The 22,211-nt window shown below is 35.1% G+C and overlaps 1 long non-coding RNA gene and 1 pseudogene across 1 annotated transcript in view; one reads left to right on the top strand and one right to left on the bottom strand.

Annotated features, from left to right (window-relative positions):
- The window catches only part of LOC128314052 (uncharacterized), a 68,903-nt gene extending 54,083 nt beyond the window's left edge, over window positions 1-14,820 (bottom strand). The window contains exon 1 of the long non-coding RNA XR_008295410.1: window positions 14,661-14,820. This is a non-coding gene — a long non-coding RNA (uncharacterized LOC128314052). The remainder of the gene's footprint in view (window positions 1-14,660) is intronic.
- A 189-nt stretch (window positions 14,821-15,009) lies between these two features.
- LOC106970299 (DNA primase small subunit-like) lies at window positions 15,010-16,374 on the top strand (annotated as a pseudogene).
- The last annotated feature ends 5,837 nt before the right edge of the window (window positions 16,375-22,211 follow it).

Genomic DNA, 22,211 nt, shown 5'->3' with positions numbered 1-22,211 from the left:
CAAGAGTAACTCAACCAACTGAGCCACACAGGCACCACTCTAAACAACTTTAAAAGCTATCATTCAATACCTTCTGGTATGCTTTTTCATAATGAGAAATTGGGCACCATATTAACTTTGTTTCTCTGTACACAATGTGACTGTTTTCTCTGGATGCTTTTAGAATTTATCATAAATTTTCAGTAGTATTACTATGATGTGCCTATGTGTGATTTTCTTGGATTATCTTGTTTGGAATTTGCTTAATATCTTAAATTTGTAATTCAATGTCTCTCATAAAACTTGGAAACTGTCTAACCATTATTTCTTTAAACTTATTCTCTCCTGTTTTGTTGCTTCTCTCCTCAGCATTAAAGTGCTTGGCATTAGACTGATTGATTTGTTGTGCTTTGGTTTGTTCTCTTGTTTTTCAGCCCTACCTTCACTGTACCAGCAAAACTGGTAATGGTGTTGGGGAGCAGAGACAATTGTTGAACAAAGCCAACTATTCTCTCATTTTGACTATATTCAAGACTATAATCATTCCTGCCTGCCCCTATTTTAACCAATAGCTCATTTGGCCTCACCCCCGTAAGTCAATTCTTACATTTTTGCCAGACATCCTCTCACTGCCTGCCTCACCAGACCTAGCAGTTGCCCCAGAACTGCTCTGGGGCTTTTACTACTCACATATGAATTGCTTCTCTTTCTGGGAATTGGTTCATCAAGACTTTCAAGACTTTCTTCACTGCTCTTCAGTAGTCCTATAGATAACTATGATTTTCTATTTTACCTAGGTTTCCCTTTGTGTTACTCCAGGAGTGAAGTCTGCATATCTTTTAATGTCCTAAGCAAAAGTTAAATCCCCTGTTGCCTGGCTCCAATGAAGTTGTAATCCATGAGGTTTCTCTTTGTTCTTCTATTTGATTCTTTGCTGCTGCTATAATCGAGCTGCTGGATATTTTTCATGTAACTTTTAAGTCATACTATCTTGGCTCATATTAAACTTGTACTTAACCACTCTTATTTAGGTAAGGTTATTAGTCTATAGCAGTGATATTAACCAAGTCAAAAAATATTTTTAAAAAAGGAAAAACATCTTGCAGAGAAATGTTCTAAATAAAGCCAGAGATTAATTTTTTTAATAATTTAAAAGTAATTAGTTTTAATAACTTGTTCACAGGTACTGTCAAGGACTGAACTCTTGATCTTCAGTTTACTTTTTCCTTTTTTTTAAACAACATCAACATTTGTGAATATTCGATCTTCTAATATATTGTATAATGTCTGTTATATCTAAAAGATTACCAACAGCAATGTTATATTCATATCTTCAATATCTAATATTTCTTGGTGTTCTCCAATATAAATACTCTAAAATCTGTACACATTTCCTACTAAGGAAGCAAATCGCCAAAAAAACCCAAAAAACAAAAGTAGTAATTTTGTGTTTTCTCGGTCTCACTCTCTTCCCCTCCTTCTTAATTTTATATCATTTATTCCAAATAGGAATTCTTTCCTGTTCTTGTTGTGAAAATAGCCGTAAGTATTCATTAACAACTTCTTTAAGGTCTGTAACTTTCAACTGTATTTTTGTGGGGTATTTTTATTTTATTATGGTTATGTAACACCTCTTACATAATTTAAAAATTCATATTTAAAACCTGAGCACATCAAAAAGCCCTACTTATAACCACAGATACTTTTCCTTTTCTTAGTTGAAATCTCTTAGATTTGCAAAACCACACTCAGATATCACCTTACAGTCAGAGTGGCCAAAATGAACAAATCAGGAGACTACAGATGCTGGAGAGGATGTGGAGAAACGGGAACCCTCTTGCACTGTTGGTGGGAATGCAAACTGGTGCAGCCACTCTGGAAAACAGTGTGGAGGTTCCTCAAAAAAATTAAAAATAGACCTACCCTATGACCCCTCAGTAACACTGCTAGGAATTTACCCAAGGGATACAGGAGTGCTGATGCATAGGGGCACTTGTATCCCAATGTTTATAGCAGCACTCTCAACAATAGCCAAATTATGGAAAGAGCCTAAATGTCCATCAACTGATAAATGGATAAAGAAATTGTGGTTTATATACACAATGGGGTACTACGTCGCAATGAGAAAGAATGAAATATGGTCCTTTGTAGCAACGTGGATGGAACTGGAGAGTGTGATGCTAAGTGAAATAAGCCATACAGAGAAAGACAGATACCATGTGTTTTCACTCTTATGTGGATCCTGAGAAACTTAACAGGAACCCATGGGGGAGGGGAATGAAAAAAGAAAAGAGGTTAGAGTGGGAGAGAGCCAAAGCATAAGAGACTCTTAAAAACTGAGAACAAGCTGAGGGCTGATGGGGGGTGGGAGGGAGAGGAGGGTGGGTGATGGGTATTGAGGAGGGCACCTGTTGGGATGAGCACTGGGTGTTGTATGGAAACCAATTTGACAATAAATTTCATATATTAAAAAAAAAAGAAATCTGTTAGATTTGAAACACCTAAATTTTAATTTTAAATAAATGTTAAATAAATTTATCTTTAAATATATTTTAAAGTAAATTAAATAAAATTTTTAATATTTTATTTTTAAAATGTATTATTGATTTGAATAGTATTAACATTTGGAAATGACCATATGATCTTATCTACCCCCATTATATTTAGGGCTTTTTTTTATCAAGTTATCAATTCTTTGTCATTTCTAGGATCAAATAAATCTGAAATCATAGGCCAAGTTTCTGAAAATGAAATCTTGTTCTTCGGCTACTTATGTATTTATTGAATCTTCCAGAAGTCACATTTCCATAAAAGAGATGAAAATATCATTAATTGTATCCTTTTTGTCCTTGAGTATTATCTATGAAAATGTAAATGATGGTAATTAACTCTAATTTGCAGCAGCTCTGTATTAAGCACAATTTCCCTTAGGCAACTGTAGTAGTTCACTCAGACTTGGGCCAACTATGCTAAAAATATTTCATTCACCTCTACTTTTTTGCTGCTTGGGTATCCTAGTCACAGTTACCAAAATAAAATACCGTTACCAAACCATAAGTAAATTTGCTTTCTATCGACACTTGCAAGGAGAGTAACAAGAGATGATAGATTTAGAACAAAGAATAACTTAGAACAGGTATCAAATGAGAGAAAGACCAGAAAAATCTACCAAATAACCATTTGACCATTTGATCTGGTCAAAGCTCAGAGGCCCCAACTAGCATCCAAACCTTTACCTGACACCTTCATCTTAATTGCCTGAGCAGAATATTTCAATAATTAATGGTATTTTCTCCATAATTCCTTACTCTTGTACTCTTTATATATTCTTGTGAACCCTGTCAGCCATGGAAGACTGGCAGATGAAGTAGGCGCTTGTGGAATTAGTTTTTCCACTTCAAAATTTAGGATGAAACCAGAGATGGAGGGAGGCATGAGAGATTAGGATGAGATCATGGTCCTGTGTTATCTGGTTTCCAATAAGTGAAATATATTTATAGAGAGAGTTGTTTTGTTTTCATGCAAAAGTGTAAATCCTGTTACTCCACTCCATCTTAGCTGGAAGCTATAGTCCCCTGCGAATTCTGTATTTTGAAACCATCCCATATTTATAGTGCACAATCACTTAAAAAGCATAAGAACTAACTATTGAATAATTTATATTTAACATCTCAGACTGGTGAGACTTTTTACAAAGGAAATCAGGCTTGATGTTTTATAAATGCAATAGTTTTCACACTGTGTTATAATCACTTCAAATTAATAGTCCCTAAGTAAGGTAGCAGTCCAGTAGTAAAAACACAATTTTTCTGGATGGCCTTTGCTACTTTCAATGGTTGCAAATTCTAGCACAAAGTCTTCATATTTTCAAATGGAATAAATTCCAGTGATGCTTTAAAAATAACAATACAGCACCAGGTAAAGTGTAGTCAAAAAACTTTAGCTTCAATTTAACTGAAAAACAAAAAACCTTAAAACTTCTTTGCATTGCTCTTTGCACACATTATTTTAACTCTTGTGAATTATGCCTAAGATTTTGAGTATGGAATAATGGCAAGTTTATACATTTTTAAATGAACCAACATATATATATATATATATATATATATATATATATATATATATACATACACTGGGATATATATATATATATATATATATATATATATATACACACACACACACATACATACACTGGGGTATATATATATATACATATATATATATATGTATATATATATATATACTGGGGTATATATATATATATATATATACACACACACACATATATATGTATATATACCAATATATATATACCCCAATATATATATATATACACATATATATATATATATATATATATAAAACAACATAAATGCCATTAAATTCAGCCTTCTAGAAAGCTAAATTAGAAGTCCACACTATATATAATGAGTAATGATACTGGGTGTTACAGTTATGAATGGACAGGAAGATCATTTTGTCTTGTAATGTGAGTTTAATTTGACTGCCCATCAGAGTCTCAGTTCAGCCCTTACTAAGTGAAGTATTTTTTTAAATAGCAGGAACAACATGTACTCATATGCATTCATGTGAAAAGACAGAACAATGCTTATACTGTATTTTTAATTTATTGGGATAGCTCTCAAGCAGAAATGATCTACCCTTCATGGAGATGAACATAGACAAGCATCATAATGTTTGTTTATAACCAGATTACATATTAAGCAATTAGTTTATATTTTAACATCTCAGCTGTCAGTCTCATTCAATTTGTTGTACAATGAAGTTCTTGATTTTCTCTCCTATGCCTCTTTTTTCAAGGTAATAAATCTCAAAGGCAAATCAAATTAAGTTCTGTATGCTTTTTAACACTCTATTTACAAACTGTTATCTTGTGATGTTGTGTTTCTAATACTCTAGAAATAAAAAGGAAAATGTAAACAGGAAATACCAATAAAATTACTTCTCCCAAGCCACAGGAACTAAGACCAGTAAATCTACAATGAAGGGATTAAAAATGGTCAGACTCCATTGATGTGTTATTCTCCATCACTTTCTCTCTGGACTGTACTTATACCATTTCAACAAGACTGTTTCCACAGACCCAGATATCCATACCACCTTTGAAAATTGCAAATATGACCTGGCTCTCAAAGCAGTCCAACACTCTCAGCTCCATAGTATAAAATACTCAAATTCCCTAGGTTTAAAGTAATGTTTCTTCCTCTCCTTCAGCATATAATTGCATAAAAGTACCAAAAAAAAAAAAAAGTCATTTGTCTACTGTCTTAGGTTTAGGCAGTATAGGTAAAATCAAATTCAATTTACTTCAATTTTTATGCATTTTGTGTTTTGTCCTATTTTTTTAATGTCTGCATAACTATGACATGGAAAATACAACATTTAAGCAGATTTTGTGCTATGAATAATTCACATATAAATTTTTCTTTAATATAAGAGAATAAATAATGAATTTAAGAACAGCATTGTCTTAGCACAAAACAGTTAATTAATTGCCAATGCTTGATTTCAGGTGCACTGGGGTTCTGCTGTTTAAAAGAAAAAGAAAGGAAAACTTTTTGACCATGGACTGATCCCTATATTTCCACATGTAATGCCAGTCATTTATTTGGCTTAAAGCTTTCACCCTGCTTAAACACATGTGTTCTTGAGAGGAGTGAAAAATTCAACTTCTATCATATATTTATGCCTTATTATATATGGTTTATAAATCTTTGACTAGAAGAAAGGAAGGAGTTCAGAATTAAGAGAGAATTGAATAACTAAAAATTAGAAGAATATGGAAAGAATACGAAAGAATATGAAATACAAGAACTCAGGGTGCTCAATGCCACTAACATATACAATTGCCAGTTCTGTTTTTGCACTCTATGTTTCTTACTAATATCCCATATTAAAAGGATATTTAAATATAAGTAACCCCCACACCTCAAAAGTTTTTACAATATTTTTTGATGGTCTATATCTTACTTTTTCCATTTTATAATTTACAAATTGTTATCATTTCAGTGATGTTTAAAGCAATAAGAATATTTTTATTTTGAGGGCACCTGGGTGGCTCAGTAGGTTAAGCATCCAACTTCAGCTCAGGTCATGATCTCACACCTCTTGAGTTGGAGCCCCACATTGGGATCTGTGCTGACAGCTCAGAGCTGGAGCCTCTTTCGGATTCTGTGTCTCCCTCTCTCTCTGCCTCACCCCCGCTTGCACTCTGTCTCTGCCTCTCAAAAATGAATAAACGTTAAAAAAAAAAGAATATTTTTATTTTTAATAAAAATAACCTAGAGCAAAGAACGAAGCCCTAACATCCATGCCAAAATTTACACAGGGTGAGCAAAGTCACTTTCAAGTATCAAACCTAATCTCTTTCATTTTCAAAAGAAAATCTTGAAAACATGGGTTCAATGATTTACCAATTATAGTCAGAGGCAAATCTAAAATTAGGACAGATACATCCTAATTACCAGTCTCAGTAATTAGTATATGTGGTATCATTAGAATCCTTCCATTCACTTCACTCTAACACTGCCTCTCATCTATCCATATCTTTGTCCCATGTTCTACATGTTGCCTCAATGGAAACATCAATAAAATATTATTAATGTATGTAATCACAATTGAGGTTGTCAAATCTGTTGAAGTCAAATATCTAAGCACAGACAATAACACTGCAATCAGAGAGCCTAGTGCTAAGGAACCTACCCTATGACTTCCATAGTCTACCAAACCATTCACTCACACTACTGTTGGAAGTGTTCTCTGAGCATATTCAAGTTAAGCTTCTAATCACAGACTTACCCAAGATGTTTCACACGGGCACTGGGAGAAAGAAGGGAGTGGGTCTTATGGGATCTTCAGATACAGTGAGAATTAAAATAAATATAGCCTTTGCTTAAAATTTGCAAAACCTTGATATAATAACCAAATAAAAATCAGATTTTGAGCATTACAGGAAAACTATTATATATCCTTAATATAATCCCAAAATTTTTACAGCAAGCTACAAGGGGAAAGGGACAAAATCTGGGCCAGATAATCAAGGCATGAAAAATTATATGTCACAACTGATACATAATTTAGGCAGAGCTTAGGTCATCAAGACAAAATACAGGCAATATCAATCATGCCAAATTTGAGCATGTGAATGAGGGATAGCCTTCAAATATAGCTAGAGCATAATAAGGTCATAACAAGAAAACCATACAATGTCATAGGCAAGAAATAAACTGGGTCTATAGAATGAAAAACAGGTACAAGAAATCCAGGAACATTGTTTGAGATCTGACACAAACAGGAGTCCCAAGTGGGGTCATGTTGAAGGGGAACCAATTCCCTAAACAAGGCATGCAAGGCACGAAGTAGGTAACTGTCTATCAAACTTGATTTCAGATGCATGGGAAGGCCCTACTATATAAAACAAAAAGGAGGGGCGCCTGAGTGGCTCAGTTGGTTGAGCGTCCGACATCAGCTCAGGTCATGATCTCGTGGTCTGTGAGTTCGGGCCCGTGTCAGGCTCTGTGATGACAGCTCGGGAGCCTGGAACTTGCTTCAGATTCTGTGTGTCCCTCTCTCTCTGCCCCTCCCCCGCTCATGCTCTCTCTTTCTCTCTCGCTCTCTCAAAAATAAATGAACATTTAAAACAAAATTTGTAAAAAAATAATAAAAAGGAAAAAAATTGCATTACCCATTGGCTGATTTTTTATTTAATATTTAAACCTCAAGCATTTGGCCTAAAGTTTTAAGCCCCCATAGAAAAGAAATCTGTTGTCAATTCTTTTCACAAGGCACCATCAGGATTCATGGCGAATCTCTAGTCTTTATTAGCCTGGAATCTATAGGATTAGTGAATCACACTGTAGTTATACACTGGTAGTTTCAACATAATTTTCTTCATATTTTTAAAAAATGTTTAGTTATTTGTCTTGAGAGAGAAAGAGCACAAGCAGGGGAGGGGCAGAGAGAGACAGGGAGAGAGAGAATCCTAAGCAGTCTCTGCACTGTCAGCTCAGAGCCCAATAGGGCGTCTGATCATACGAACTTCAAGACCATGACCTGAGCCAAAACCAAGAGTCAGACACTTAATCGACAGAGCTACCCAGGCGCCCCATATTTTTTTTTGGTACTGTATACATGCTTCTATCTGAAAGGAACAGTGAATTCTATTCTGAAAGGAACAGTGAATTAATACTTATGTGTATTCATGTTTTCCTCATCTAATATCCTCATTTAAAATCCTTAGAAGAAGGCACTGTAACTTTTATTAATTCTTTCTCCTCAAAACTTACTTAGTATGGAATCTAATACACAGTAGACATTCAATATTAGTTGATCTGAACTACACTAAAATTTTGTTCAAGAAAACAAGTAATTTTTATCATGTAAATCATATATTATTAACTTCCCTGATTGGCACAGTCTGAGAAATGCTTTTTCTTTCAATTTAGGTAAGTTATCCTCTCCAAGTTGGGTGCCATGTTTTAAATTTCACTCTCCTCACTATAGAATTAGTTGGTGTTAAGAATCCAAATTATGTTCCTACTTCTGTGTGACTTATCCTTTGTCCTTGGATGTCACTTCTTTTTTCCTAGATCTAAATTCCAGATAATACTATTGATTTTTGTGTGTGTAATGTAGAGTGATGTCCTTTTCCCATTATCAGTAGGACATGCTATTTGAAATACTTTATAGTAAAGTAATATTTTCTGATGCAACATTCAACGAGCTACCATAAATCCTTCCTCAAATACTGTTGTATACATATTGAAAAACACATACACACAGAGTCTCACCTGCCCATCTTTCAAACCAATAGTTTCTATTTGGCTGTGGTTCGAGGAACAATCTGTACCACTGGAGTAGAATGAAGCCAAATGTTTTGTCTTTGTTCACAAGAGAAAGGTGATTGAAGCAAATAAGTTTACAAAAAACAATAATTTATAAAGGTGTCTAAAGAAGGTTTTGAACGATTATAACACTTTATTAAGACAACAAGTCTTTGCTAGGGTATTCTTAGATTCATGTAACAGTTTCTTCAATATTCATAAATATTTCTCTTTTTGTCACTGCATTATATTAAGATATTTCAATGTGGGAAAATTTACATGAAGTCATATACAACTTGGTTGATCTTATTTCAATCAGCCTATGCTGCAGCAGTTTTTTTAGTTCCTTTTCTCTGAATAATATATTTCCCCTTCTTTGGAATATTTATTAGTAGGTAGAAACTAACTTATTCCTGCCTATACAGACCACATCCTTAGACCCCTGGACGTTCTCAGTTTCTTCCAAATAAGTGGCCAATTCCATGACCCTGCCACATGCCACAACCAACTGAAGTAGGTGGACAGTCAACCAAAACCAGGTCAATGGGAATCTGTCTCCAAGGACTGCAGAGTTGTTACCTAGAGAGACTAGAAGTAGAGTCTCTGCACTGCAAGGGTCTAATATGGCAGTCACCAAGCTGCCACAAGCAACTTGAACAAAGAAATTTGAAATCTGAGGAGAAAGATGAAAGAAGCTGACCCACAAGGAGAAATGGGGATGAGAGAAAATTTTACGCCAGAAAGAGAGACAGAGAGTAACAGAAAGAAACAGAGATAATAGCTTTCTTAAAGTCTAATTATTTTATAGTTCTTGGTTCTTACTCCCGACTAAATTTCATCTGCATTTTTACTGGAAATTAGGAAAATTTTCTAATTATCAATGTTTTTCCTCACCAGCTTAGAATTCAAGCTCATGTTTGCACTTCCAACCTAGACTCAGGCCTTACAGTAAGTACTCAAAATAATAATAATAAAATAAAATTTTAAAAAAGGGATATTGATTAAAATACATATATTTTAAAGACAGTTTGTTGGGATACTTTGGTTCCAAGAAATCAAATACATAATCTAGAACTCTGATATAATCACCACTGAGAGTCCCTGAAATGGGATAAACATTGGGCTGATGATTTTATATTACCTCATTTTATTCTCCAACAAATCTAGCAGATATGTGCTATTTCCAGCATTTCACAGATGATAAAACTGACACTTTGAGTGGCATTAAGGTCACAGAGGCATTAAGTGGTAAAGCCAGAATACACATTCAGGTCTCTGACTCCAGAGCCTGTGTTCTTTTTATATATAATTCATGTAAAGTTGGTCAGCTTTGATTCTGTGTATCCAGTTTATGATGAGATTTCTTTAGGTAAAATAGTAGATTAAAACACTAAGCTAAAGACTACTAAAAATGGCTTAGAATATTTTTAATTACCAACTTGCTAAATTAATTAAGTGAATGAATTTAAAAATTAAAGAACATGAAATCAGAGCTAGCTAATTGCTAAAGACTGAAAGAGAGCGAAAATCACTTAAATGCATCTTAATCTAATATAGGGATGTATTTTGACTGTGTCTTTTAGGGAGTAAAATGATACCTTTTCATTATCTTTCATTCCAACATTATTACCTTTTACAAAGATAAAGTTAGCAACTTTTTACTGAAAAAGTATGTACTTAGTATTCTCTAAACATGTTAGACACGAAGGAATAAATAAATACCTTTATGACAAATATCTGAAAAAGATGATTCATAGAAGTGAATATTTTTACAGCATTGTAAAAACTCACACTACAAGTAATACTACACATTTGAATAGATGTTTGTTATTAATTTAAAATAGATTTATACCTCTGTGATCAAATATTCATGCAAAATTATTACTCCATTATTTTTAATGCATTTTCAAAATTTTATCTTTTGACAAGGTTTGGTGTGACACTACTTTCTACTGAAGAAATCTGCCCAAATTAATGACTCAGATAAAGCACATTCAATCACCAAGTTTTATTTTTACAAAATAAAACCATGGAAATAAGTTTGACTCTATAATTAAAATAAGTATCTCTATTAAGCAATGTTATTTGCAATTATGCTTTTGCTGATATGTGATCAAAAGACAAAAAAGTAACCTCTCTAAAAGTTATAATTGTCATTTTAAATTTTCTTTAATATTTTTAATATTTTCTTTTAATTATTTTTTTATTTTTATTTTTATTTTTTTGTTAAGTAAGCTTCATGCTCAGCCCAACATCTAGCCCAACATGGGGCTTGAACTCATGACCCTGAGATCAAGACCTGAGCTGAGATCAAGAGTCGGATGCTTAACTGACTGAGCCACCCAGGAGCCCCCAATTATGTCATTTTAAACTTTAAAAATCTTGACTAGCAACTAGCAGATTAAAAATAATTTGTACAAATACAGGAAAATAATTTTTGAAACACTGCCCTCATGAAAGATTTTATAATTGAGACTAACCTATAGTTATACATTTTAAGACTCTGAGAAAATAATTTCTTTCAAATGATTTGAAAAGAATCTCTTAAGTCTTATTTTTAGCTTTAAGTTATTTTTTGTTTTGTTTTTAATGAAAAAGAAGACAGAGATCAGTTCACTCTTTGACAGAGCTCTGTACATTAAACAAATATCAATTATAGAGAAAGTCTAGAAAGGAAAATTTTTTTAAAGAAAAGGAATCCTTAAAAATAAGATAAACATCTATGGAACCAGTAATGAAATATCAGATGTGAAAAACAGAAAGCACGGTTGAAACTTCAGGTCTACTGGGCTTTGCCTCCAGCAGTAGGTACAATAGATGGGGGAAGCAGAGATTAAAAATGCCTCATTGAGGTGCACACTGAATCCAGGCTTATGGTTTGGATCTGGGCCTGTGAATTGGAAACAAAGAAAAGCTACAACTTTTCCAAGGAAATGACTTATATAAAGAGGCATACCTAAGCATATGGAGGAAAAAAACAGAAAAATCTTCCCATTAAGGGTAGGTACCAAGCCACTTCCTAGGCTGTGACTCAATCTGAGTTCTCCCCACTATCCCCAGAAGATGTAATGCTAAACTGACAATATAAGGTCTGGTTATATACACAGGATTACAAAGACCAAATTGAGACACCCAAAACTAGACAATACGAGCACAGAGAGAGAATGAAGGGGAGACAGATGTAATCACAGATCAGCCTGCAAACCAAAATTCTAAAACAAATGAGGAAAAGAATAATAAAAGCAATAGATTAAAAAAATCAAAATTCAAGAGATCGTCACTTCAGACACAGTACAAAATATCTAAGATGACCTTAAAATCTTTGTGTTGCAGATTCTCAAAGGCATATGAAGAAAGGTAACCATGAAACACTTAGGAGGGCAATATGAAAAACAATTAGCCCCAAATATCAGGTATTAAAAGTATAATCACTGAAATTAAAAATTTAACAGATTTTTATAGGTTGAAAAGGAATAGAATGAAAGGATTAGAGTATTTTCTTCTTGTCTTAAAAAATGCACACCAAACATAGAAAAGCAAGTAAGATAAAGAGTGAAAATACACACACACAAAAAAGTTCAGAAATGGATGTCAAATTACAGATTTAGTGAGAGGATCTAATTTATCTCTAATAGGAGTGCATGAGAAAAACACTGAGGAAGTATTGGAGAAACAATACCCAAAGCGGTAAAGCTGAGAACATTCTAGTACAACTGGAAGACATGAATCTTTAGTTAGAAAGAACATGTGGAAGGACAAACAGAATAAACAAGAATCACTATATCAATGCATTGCAGTGATATAATGGTAGTAGTACAGTAATAAATAATATTAACGATAAATAGTGCATGAATAAGTAATGAAAAAGAATTCCACATTTAGAAATATATGGGAGAGAGACTCCCCTTCTCCCTATGAGGACCAATAAATTAAAATGCTCAATATGTTCATTTTTAAATAAAGTATTAAATAAGACATTCAGAACTCCCAATAATAAACATCATATATTAAAGGGTTTTTATCCCCTTCCTTTCTTCTTCTTTTATTGTTTTGTTTTTCTACTGGAGCTCAGTTTGAAAGAATGGTCAATTATACTTCTAAATTAAAAAGCACATTGCCATCATGTATCTCTACCTGTCCTCTTCTTATATTTTTGCCTTTCTTTCATGATCACTATTCTTATTCCCCTCATCCCATAGTTAATATGCTCAGTCTTTGCCCTTAAATATAACTTTATACAAGCCCACAGCTGGAAAGGAATTTTGCCACAGATGAATCATACCTTGAGTCTCATTCATATCTGATTTTGATATTTAGATGAGACTTTCAGCTTTGACTTTAGAATTGATGCTGGAAAGAGTTAAGACTTTTGGAGCTGCTGCAATGGCATACTTGTATTTTGTATATGAGAACGACATGAATGCTATATACACAGGAGTGGAAGGGTATTATGTCCCTCCAGAATTCATTTGTTGAAGCCCTAACGCCCAATGTGATGGCAACTGGAGACAGACTTGGGGAGGTAAACAGATTTCAATGAAATGACAAAGGTGTGACCCTCGTGATGGGGTTATTGCCCTTATAAAAGAAGAGGTGCCAGAAGGCATGTTTCCTCTCCACCATGTGAGAATACAGTGAAAAAGCCTCTGCAAGCCAGGAAGAGAACCCTTCCCAGAAAACTGAATCTTGATCTTGGACTTACCAACCTCCAAAAACATGAGAAATAAATCTCTGTTGTTTAAGGCACCCAGTCTACAGTCTTTTGTTTTGAGAGCCAGAGCTGATTAATACAAATATTTTTCCCAAGTTTCTATTTCTTTAATAACTTTTGTTTTTGATTTTTCTTTTCCTGCTCTGTACTTGAAAGATCCAACGTCTTTTGATGGTTTTAAATGCATTTATTCTTCATTTTTTTTTTTTTTTTTTGGTCTGGTCACTACCTTACCCTTCACTGTTTTCTTTTCCTTCCTTCCTCCTCCTTTTTTTTTTTAAATTTTTTTTAACGTTCATTTATTTTTGAGACAGAGAGAGACAGAGCATGAACGGGGGAGGGTCAGAGAGAGGGAGACACAGAATCTGAAACAGGCTCCAGGCACTCAGCTGTCAGCACAGAGCCCAACGCGACGCTCGAACTCACGGACCACGAGATCATGACCTGAGCTGAAGTCGGCCGCTTAACCGACTGAGCCACCCAAGCGCCCCTCCTCCTTCTTCTTAATTCAGCAATTATCTCTATCTTCCTGAAAGACATGATAGATATTTTAATATATTCTATCTCCCTGGAATCTCCAATACCTTCCATGGCTTTCTCCCCCAGAAAGTTCTTTTTTTCACTAGATTAAAAAACAAATTCCAGTCTAATAAAGAAAAGCTTTAATTTTTTAAAAGAAAATATAGGAGAACATATTTATGATCTTAGGATAAGGAAAAATAGTCTTAAGTGAGATCCTCGCCAAAAAAAAAAAAAAAAAAATGTGAGTAATGTTAACTTTTGCATTGTGCCAAATAGGTAATGAACAGGTTCAACTACCGATTGAATTTACTGGTTTATTTTTCTCATTATTTTGAAATTTAGATTACTATTTCTGAAAGAATCAAGTGAAGTTCTACTCCAAGAGAAATCACATCTTACTTTGGCAAATTTCTGACCATTTGGCCTTTAAGATTTGCAGACTAATAAGCAAGTTTTGAACTCCATCTAAAGTTTACTCATACTCTGTGAAGCTCAGACTCCGGGCAGCAATTACACCTAAGCCAGGAAGGCAAATAAAGCTTGATACTTCCAACCTCCTTCCCCTCTTCAGGCATACACAGGTTTTTGCAGACGCAACTTACAGTGTGTTAAAAAGTCGCACGGGGAGCTTCCAGGTTGGTAAACATGTAGAGGAGATTCGGGAAGAGCCATGTGCCTGGAGAGAGCATGGAAGCTCCCCTCCGGTTCTCTCATCCCTTGTGTTCTGTGTGTCTTTCTCTGGTTATTCATTGCCAGTCTGCTCAAAAGCTCACCTTTTCGCACAAACCTCCTCGAGGGTGTACGGAGGCCAGGGGAGCACTACGATCCAGAGGCCAGCCCCAAAGTGGGAACTACGATTTCCAGCGGCCCCTGCAGAGGGCGCCGGTCGGACCTGTGGCGCGGGCTTGGGCGGTGCTGTTCCCGCCAATTCTCGCGGTAATCCTGTGGCACAGAGTTCCGCGCTCTGCGGAGACGGAGACGTTTGACTGGTTGAGCTGACCCGGCTGCTTCAACTTTGTTACGTGAGGTTCTTTCCCTCCGCCCAGTACTATCGCTGGCTCCGCTATAACGAAGTGATAAAAAATTACTTTCACACCGTGAGTTTTCTTTCACACTAAAAGATGACATTTACATTCGCTACCAGCCCTTCAACAGCCAAAGTGATCTGGAAAAGGAGACGCAGGAAGTGCACGGCATATTCCCACAGACCCAATCGGCATAATACAGTGAGGCTGGGAATTTTCCAGGCTCAGGAAGGAGAATTTGTAGTTGACGTTGATATCACAGGCTATGAAAATGCGAGAAGTTCTGGTTCTGTAGACATACGTTCTAAGTCCCGGATCCTCATGATAATGGCCATATGCACCATCGACTGAGCACTGAAGGAGGACTTTGGATTTAAGCATTGTCTCTGGGTATGTTCTGGAAGGAGAAATGTTCATTGTTAAGTCTGTGATAAAGGTTAGAAAATGATCCTACATAGTGCACTCTGGGGTACTTGACAGTGTGAGTCTTGTAAAGGGCGGTGAAGACATTAAAACAAAGTTCACCTAAGTGAAAGTGAATACCTTTGGTCAGAAAATCTATAAACAACTTAAAAATACTTGGAAAAATATGCCTTCGTTGATCAATATAGTCTTGAAAATAAAGAAAGCTGGGATGAGACTTTAGCACTTGCTCCTGAAACAATGCATGACAAACCAGCAAATCTTCCAAAAGCATCACAGTTCATTCAGCATTGGGAGCATTTCAAGAAGGTAGCCAGTGGATGTCAAAATAATATAAAATGTGACAAATGTGGACCAGGCCTGAGTGCTAACGTCTCCTCTCAGCTTTCTTTATTTTCAAGACTATATTGATCAACGAAGGCATATTTTTCCAAGTATCAAGATTCCTGGAAGAAGCAATAATAGGAAGAATAAGTGGATTGCAGGTAAATGTGTAAAATTCAGTACATACAATGATAATTCTGAGATTTCTCATATGAATACTCAGCTCTACCAATTGCCATTTATAGAGGTAAGTGAGCAGTAATATACCTGAGACTGTAATCTCACCCCATGGATGAGCCTCCTTATTTTTGGAGGGAATGTTTTAGGTGTATTGAGGGCTTTGTCCTTGAGTCTTTGACATTTAAATGAATTACACCTGGCTTGTGTATTCAGTTCCTAATTTTGCTTACTAATACTTTTATTCGTCAGGCTACACCCTACTTTTAAAAATCATTTTAATTTGTATCTTTTACAAAAAGTTGTATCTTTTACAACTCTTGCAAATGTAGCTCCTAACTTCTTCCCTCAGAAACAATTGAATTAGTCCCCTGTAAAGAAGCAGCTTAGAAAAAACAGCTAACTGCACCAACATAAAGCCACTGTAAATGTCAAAATACTTGGACTTTCTACATATCTAGATAGTTTAATTTTAAAGCTTTTGTTTATTCCACGTTTGACTTTGTGCAATAGATTTCGAAGTATCAGATTTCTTTTGCCTGGTTTTACAACCAATCTAGACAAAACAGTTGTTCTGGTTTGCATTCTATCTTCCGAGAAACATTGAGAAGCAAGCTATTGGGCTAGTGCTTTCCATGACTTATGAAAATTGTCCTTCCTTTGCACTTCCTTTAACATTGTTTTCTCTATAGCTACACAGTCTTTTTTTTTTTTCCTTTTATCCTTTGGTTTACATAAAGCAGACTAATGCAGGCAATACATCAAAATGACTTGCATTTCTTTCTCTTTTCTAATTTTTTAAGAAATATCAGACTATTGTGCAAACAAACAAAACATATCACTCTTGATTGTGGTCTGTATATGAGGATCATGAAAATGGCACAGTAAAAAACAATCTAAATCAGAGTAGATGTGGTAGAAAGCCAATCAGCGTGCCTTATGAGAAGCATTAAGTGAGATTTTAGCTCCACCTAGTGTCCTGTGATAGGATCACATCTTGGTAATGAAAATTAATCCACCACAGGCAAGACTCAGGCAGCTAGCGTATGGCTGGGCACATACTCAAAGCAGCTACAGTCAAAGGCATGTTACTTGTATTTCTTAGTTACTGTACTGAAAAACAGCCATGCAAGAGAAACATTCTTAGGTCTAAGGAATTGTCCAGGGGCACCTGGGTGGCTCAGTCTGTTTTAAGTGTGAGCCTCTTGATCTCAGCTCAGGTCATGACCTCACGGTTAGTGAGACTGAGCCCAGCATCTGGCTCTGCCTTGACAGCCTGCTTGGGATTCTTTCTCTCCTTCCTTCCCTGCTCACACTGTCTGTCTCTCTCAAAATAAATAAATAAACTAAAAAAAAAAAGAATTTTCCAAATATTTACAGGGCCAATCAGTACCAGTGCTCTTTCATATATCAGCTTTAAAAATAGGAATGTTTGCAATGATAGAAAACCTGATTTAATGAAAATAGCGAGTGGGTGATGGAAGTCAGGATGGTAGTAACACTTGGAAATAACTAAGTTCGCAACACATCTAAGGATAATTTTACATATGCACAAATAAGGTCATACTGTGCTTTATTTTGTTTCCTCTTAGTGCAAGTTGATTTCAATACAACCATTCTGGAATTGGATTGAGATAGTAGACAAAAAAAACAAAGACAAAGACTATGAATAATTCAATAAATATATTTGATTACATAACCATGGCTATATTTGCAGGAGGGGGAAGCTAAAATTCACCAAATAAAGAATAGTCTTTATTATATACCTATGGAACATTTACAAAACTTAATCATGCACTTGGAAAAGAAGAATATCTTAAATTAAAAAAATAAAGTGTTTATAGATCACATTCTCATAATAAAACTAGAAAAAAGATTTTAAAATGTTTTATAATTATTTAGGAATTAAGAGGCACACCCAACTCTTAAAGGGAACAAAAAAAAAATAAAATTACAAACTAAGAAACAGTAAAAAGGAAAATACTTCGTAACAACGTCTAGGGGATCTAGAAAAAGCAGGATTGAGAAAAAATTTTACCCTCAAAATACTCCACTGTTCATGAAGAAAGATAATAAGTAAAGGAATTAGTATTTATCTTAAGCTATTAGGAATGGCAATTCGTATGGAATAGGCAATTGCCTATTATGAATGGCAATCTCAAATGAGGAAAGAAAATTAGTAAAGATGTAAAAGACCAATTTGCTTAAAAACGTTTTATTAAAAAACAGTAATAGGGGCACCTGAGTGGCTCAGTCAGTAAAGCATCCTATTCTTGATTTTGGCTCATCATGGTCTCAGGGTTCAGTTCATGAGTTCTTTGTGAGTCACTGAGTCCCCTGCTTGGGATTCTCTCTCTCTCCCTCCCTCTCTGCCCCTCCCCTGCTCACACATGTTCTGTCTCTCTCTTTCTCTCTCAAAATAAATAAATAAACTTAAAAAAAGAGAAACAATAATATAAAACCAAAACATGCCTATTTGTGTCTGGTTGAAGGGACCAAACAGTATTATCTCAGCAAATTTTCCAAAGTCTGACTGCCCTATGAACCCAAATCAGAGGCAATTTAGCATTTTTAATCAACACCTTTTTCAAAATGTATTGATACTCCATCTAATTTTTAATTGCCATAAGAGTTTCTTACCATCCAAGTTGGGCCCATTTTAATTTTCATATATTCCTGCACAGAGGTTAGGAGTAATTGTCCCATTTTTTCTCTACAGGGCCCGAAAGTAAATACCTTAGGGTTTGTGAGCTGGATTGTGTTTAGTGTCTGTCCTAGCTACTCAAACTGCCATTGTTACTCAAAGGCAGCCATAAACAAGATGTAAATGAATCAGTGTGGCTGTGTTCCAATACAAATTTGTTTATAAGGGGAAAAACAGGGGTTTAGAGATGAACTTGGCCTATGGGCTGTGTTTGCTGACCCTGGGTTACAGTTAAATACTGATTTCAGTAAGTGAATAGGCACCATGGATCTATATGTGAATATATAAACAAGTTCACTTCAAAACAAAGAACATATTCATTTTAGAATGATAATAAAAATAATAAAATAATAATTATGACAACTACTATTATAATTATCATTTTGGTGGATCCTTTCTACAGTTTAGGAACTTTAAATAGTGTTTTACATGCAATATCTCACTTAATAACCACGTCACCCTGTGAAATAGAAACTGATATAATTGCCCTTTCCAGGTGGAGAAACTGAGGTTTATACACTTAAGATATTTGCCCAATGCTCTAACTGAAAGGTGGCAGTTTGGGATTTAAAGTCATGTCTGCCGAGTCCAAGTTCTAAGCAGCTCTACAGAAATACTTCAAATACTTGGAATCACGATGTCATATACCCAACACATGAAGGTATTTTTTTGGGGTTCAGGAAGCTATTGCTGAATGTCTGTATTTCTGTGAAGGCACTTCCATTCCATATCCCAGGAAGCAATACATCATCCCATCCTCCCTTCCTACCTTGCTCCAGCATTCAATTCTCCCTAAAGGTAGAAGTGAGCATTCCTGTGCTTTCCCTGAGTCACATACTCATGAGGTTCAGACCAAAGCATTATAATTTAGGCAGCTGTACACATCCTCTCTTGTCCTGTTGGAGTGAGCTGTGTCCAGACACAGCACATGCTTGCCCTTATAAATTTCATGGAGTAAGCTGAAGAAGCAAGGATTGTTTTAGGCCCAACTTGTCCACCTGCAATGTAATGAATAGAACAGAGACTTGAGGGTCTTGAATCCTAGGCTCAAAATAAAGATAGAAATACCCTGCTACATTCTTCAATCCAGCTTTACTAGTAAAAATTCTGAGCCTATTTTAATACTTACTGGGTCCTTGACCGACTTTAATTGGTTCAGTTCCCAAAGATGGGAAAAGTGAATAAGTAGGCTCACTCAAACCTCCTCACTACAGGGACCATAGAAATTATAATACATTCCTGAGGCTACCTGAGAGTCCACGTTGTTTCTGGAATTTATTATGTGCCTAGAGTATACCCAAAGGCAGAGTAACTATAAAATCTGTTGAATTCTCTCCATTTGACAACTCTTTAAGAGAATTTCTTAAACAATTGCCTATAATGAAATTAATAGAAGACCAACAAGTTATAGTCTGACCATGAAACAGGCTGGAACTGAACTTATTAAGTCGGGGAAATTTCAGAAGACTGTTGAATGAACTACAAGGGCCAATGGTAGACACCACTTAAATGAACTGTTTGATATGATGAAGTTCAACTACAACATGATGATTAAGTCAATAACAAGGACATTTAAGGAAGAATAGTTACCAATTCTTCTGTTTTTATGAAGTCAAAATGTTTATCCTTATGTAAGAAGAATGTAATTCGGGCACAAAGATACATCCTTCAACTGAAAAATACCATGCCAGACCAATAAATTACTGAGGAATAAGCTCATTTTTTCACATTTTAAATAGCTCCTTTTAGATTCTAGATTCCAGGGGCACCTGGGTGGCTCAGTTGGTTAGGCATCCGACTTCGGCTCAGGTCATGATCTCATGGTTTTTGGGTTTGAGCCCTGCGTTGGGCTCTGTGCTGACAGTTCAGAGCCTGGAGCCTGCTTCAAATTCTGTCTCCTTCTCTCTGCCCCTCCCCCACTTGTGCTCTGTCTCTCTCTGTCTCTCAAACATAAATAAATGTAAAAAAAAAAATCCAGATTCTAGATTCTAGAGGTCTCACCTAAGCCTCCAGCTTGGGACATTCATCAGAACTTTGCTTTCGTGCAATCAGGCAGAAATACACATTCTCTTGGCATCACCTAGTGAGATCACAGCCTGTCAGTTTGCACTCTGCAGCTACTAGGAAAGCAAAACTTTGGGATGTGAGAATTTTCCCTGGGTAATTGTAACAGAGGTGATAGAAATGTCTGGCACATAAAAGGTTTTTTTCTTAAATTTGAGGATTAAAACTTGCTAATCACACAACATTTAACATGCACAGCCAGAAGAGAGTTGGAATTATTCCTTTTCTATCTACATAGTTTCAGTAATAACATATAAAGAATAAAGGGTTTTTTTTAGGGGAAAAAACAACTGTCTGTTGTATTTGAATGTAAAATTATACCAAGACAGGTATCCTTTCCACTGTTATTTAAATATATATTTAATCAACCTTGGAGAAGTTCTGACCAGTAGATAGAATTGATTAGATGTACAACAAATGAAAAAAGATAAACATCTATTAATTGGATACAAAAGTGAAATTAAGTTTTATATTATGGGTAAATTAATAGAACACTGTATTCTAGTGGAAAGTAAACATTTTGAAATGTGAGTTGTAGTTTAGGGTATGGGTAAAAGGGAGTAATTAACACAAAGGAAAATGTAAACATTGCTTTTAATTTTCTGGAAAAGTTTGGTTTGAACAATGTAATTCCAGAATTTTTTTAGGTAGTGAAATTTGTATATCCAACTGTTGTATGCTTAGATTTATATCATTAACTCTCAGGAGCTATTTTTTTTCCTCTAATAATCTTACACAACTGCATAAAATATTTGGTACTTCACAAAGTTAGCACATACCTAAATCATCGTCGATAGGTATTTACAGTTATATTGACTAGTCACCCTTCTCCCACTATCAATCTTGTACTCCTCCAGGGGTAATCCAGTTTTGAAAAACTAAGATATATTGAAGCCACTTAAAGCATCTCTGAAAACAAAACAAAAAACTGGAATTCTTTAGAATATGCCAAGAATTGCTTTTATTCTCTGTTCTCAGCAGTAACTAAATAATTGACTTTTTTAGGTGAATTAATTCTAGTTCTTTGTTCCTTTGACAACCTTAAAACAAAAAAAAATAAATTTATGGTCATACTAAAGGGGTATTAAATTCCTATTGATATTGTAGCAAATATCACAAACATAGTGGCCTAAAACAACCCAAAGTCACTATGACTATCTTATAATATTGGAGACACCTAACATCAAGGTGTGTGAGGACTGCATTCTTTGTGGAGACTCTAAAGAAAAATCTGTTTCCTTGTTTTTTCCAGCATCTCTGACTCTGACATCTCACCTCCTTCTTTGTAAGGACCCTTGTGATTACATTGGATCCACTCAGATAAACCAGGGTAATCTCCCTAACACAAGATCTTTAACTTAATCACATCTACAAAGTCCCTTTTGCCAGGTAAGGTAACATATTGACAGGTTCTGTGGATTGGGACATGGACATCC

The sequence above is a fragment of the Acinonyx jubatus genome, chromosome C1, assembly GCF_027475565.1.
Source record: "Acinonyx jubatus isolate Ajub_Pintada_27869175 chromosome C1, VMU_Ajub_asm_v1.0, whole genome shotgun sequence".
Lineage (NCBI taxonomy): Eukaryota > Metazoa > Chordata > Mammalia > Carnivora > Felidae > Acinonyx > Acinonyx jubatus.
This window is presented reverse-complemented; position numbering and strand designations above follow the sequence as displayed.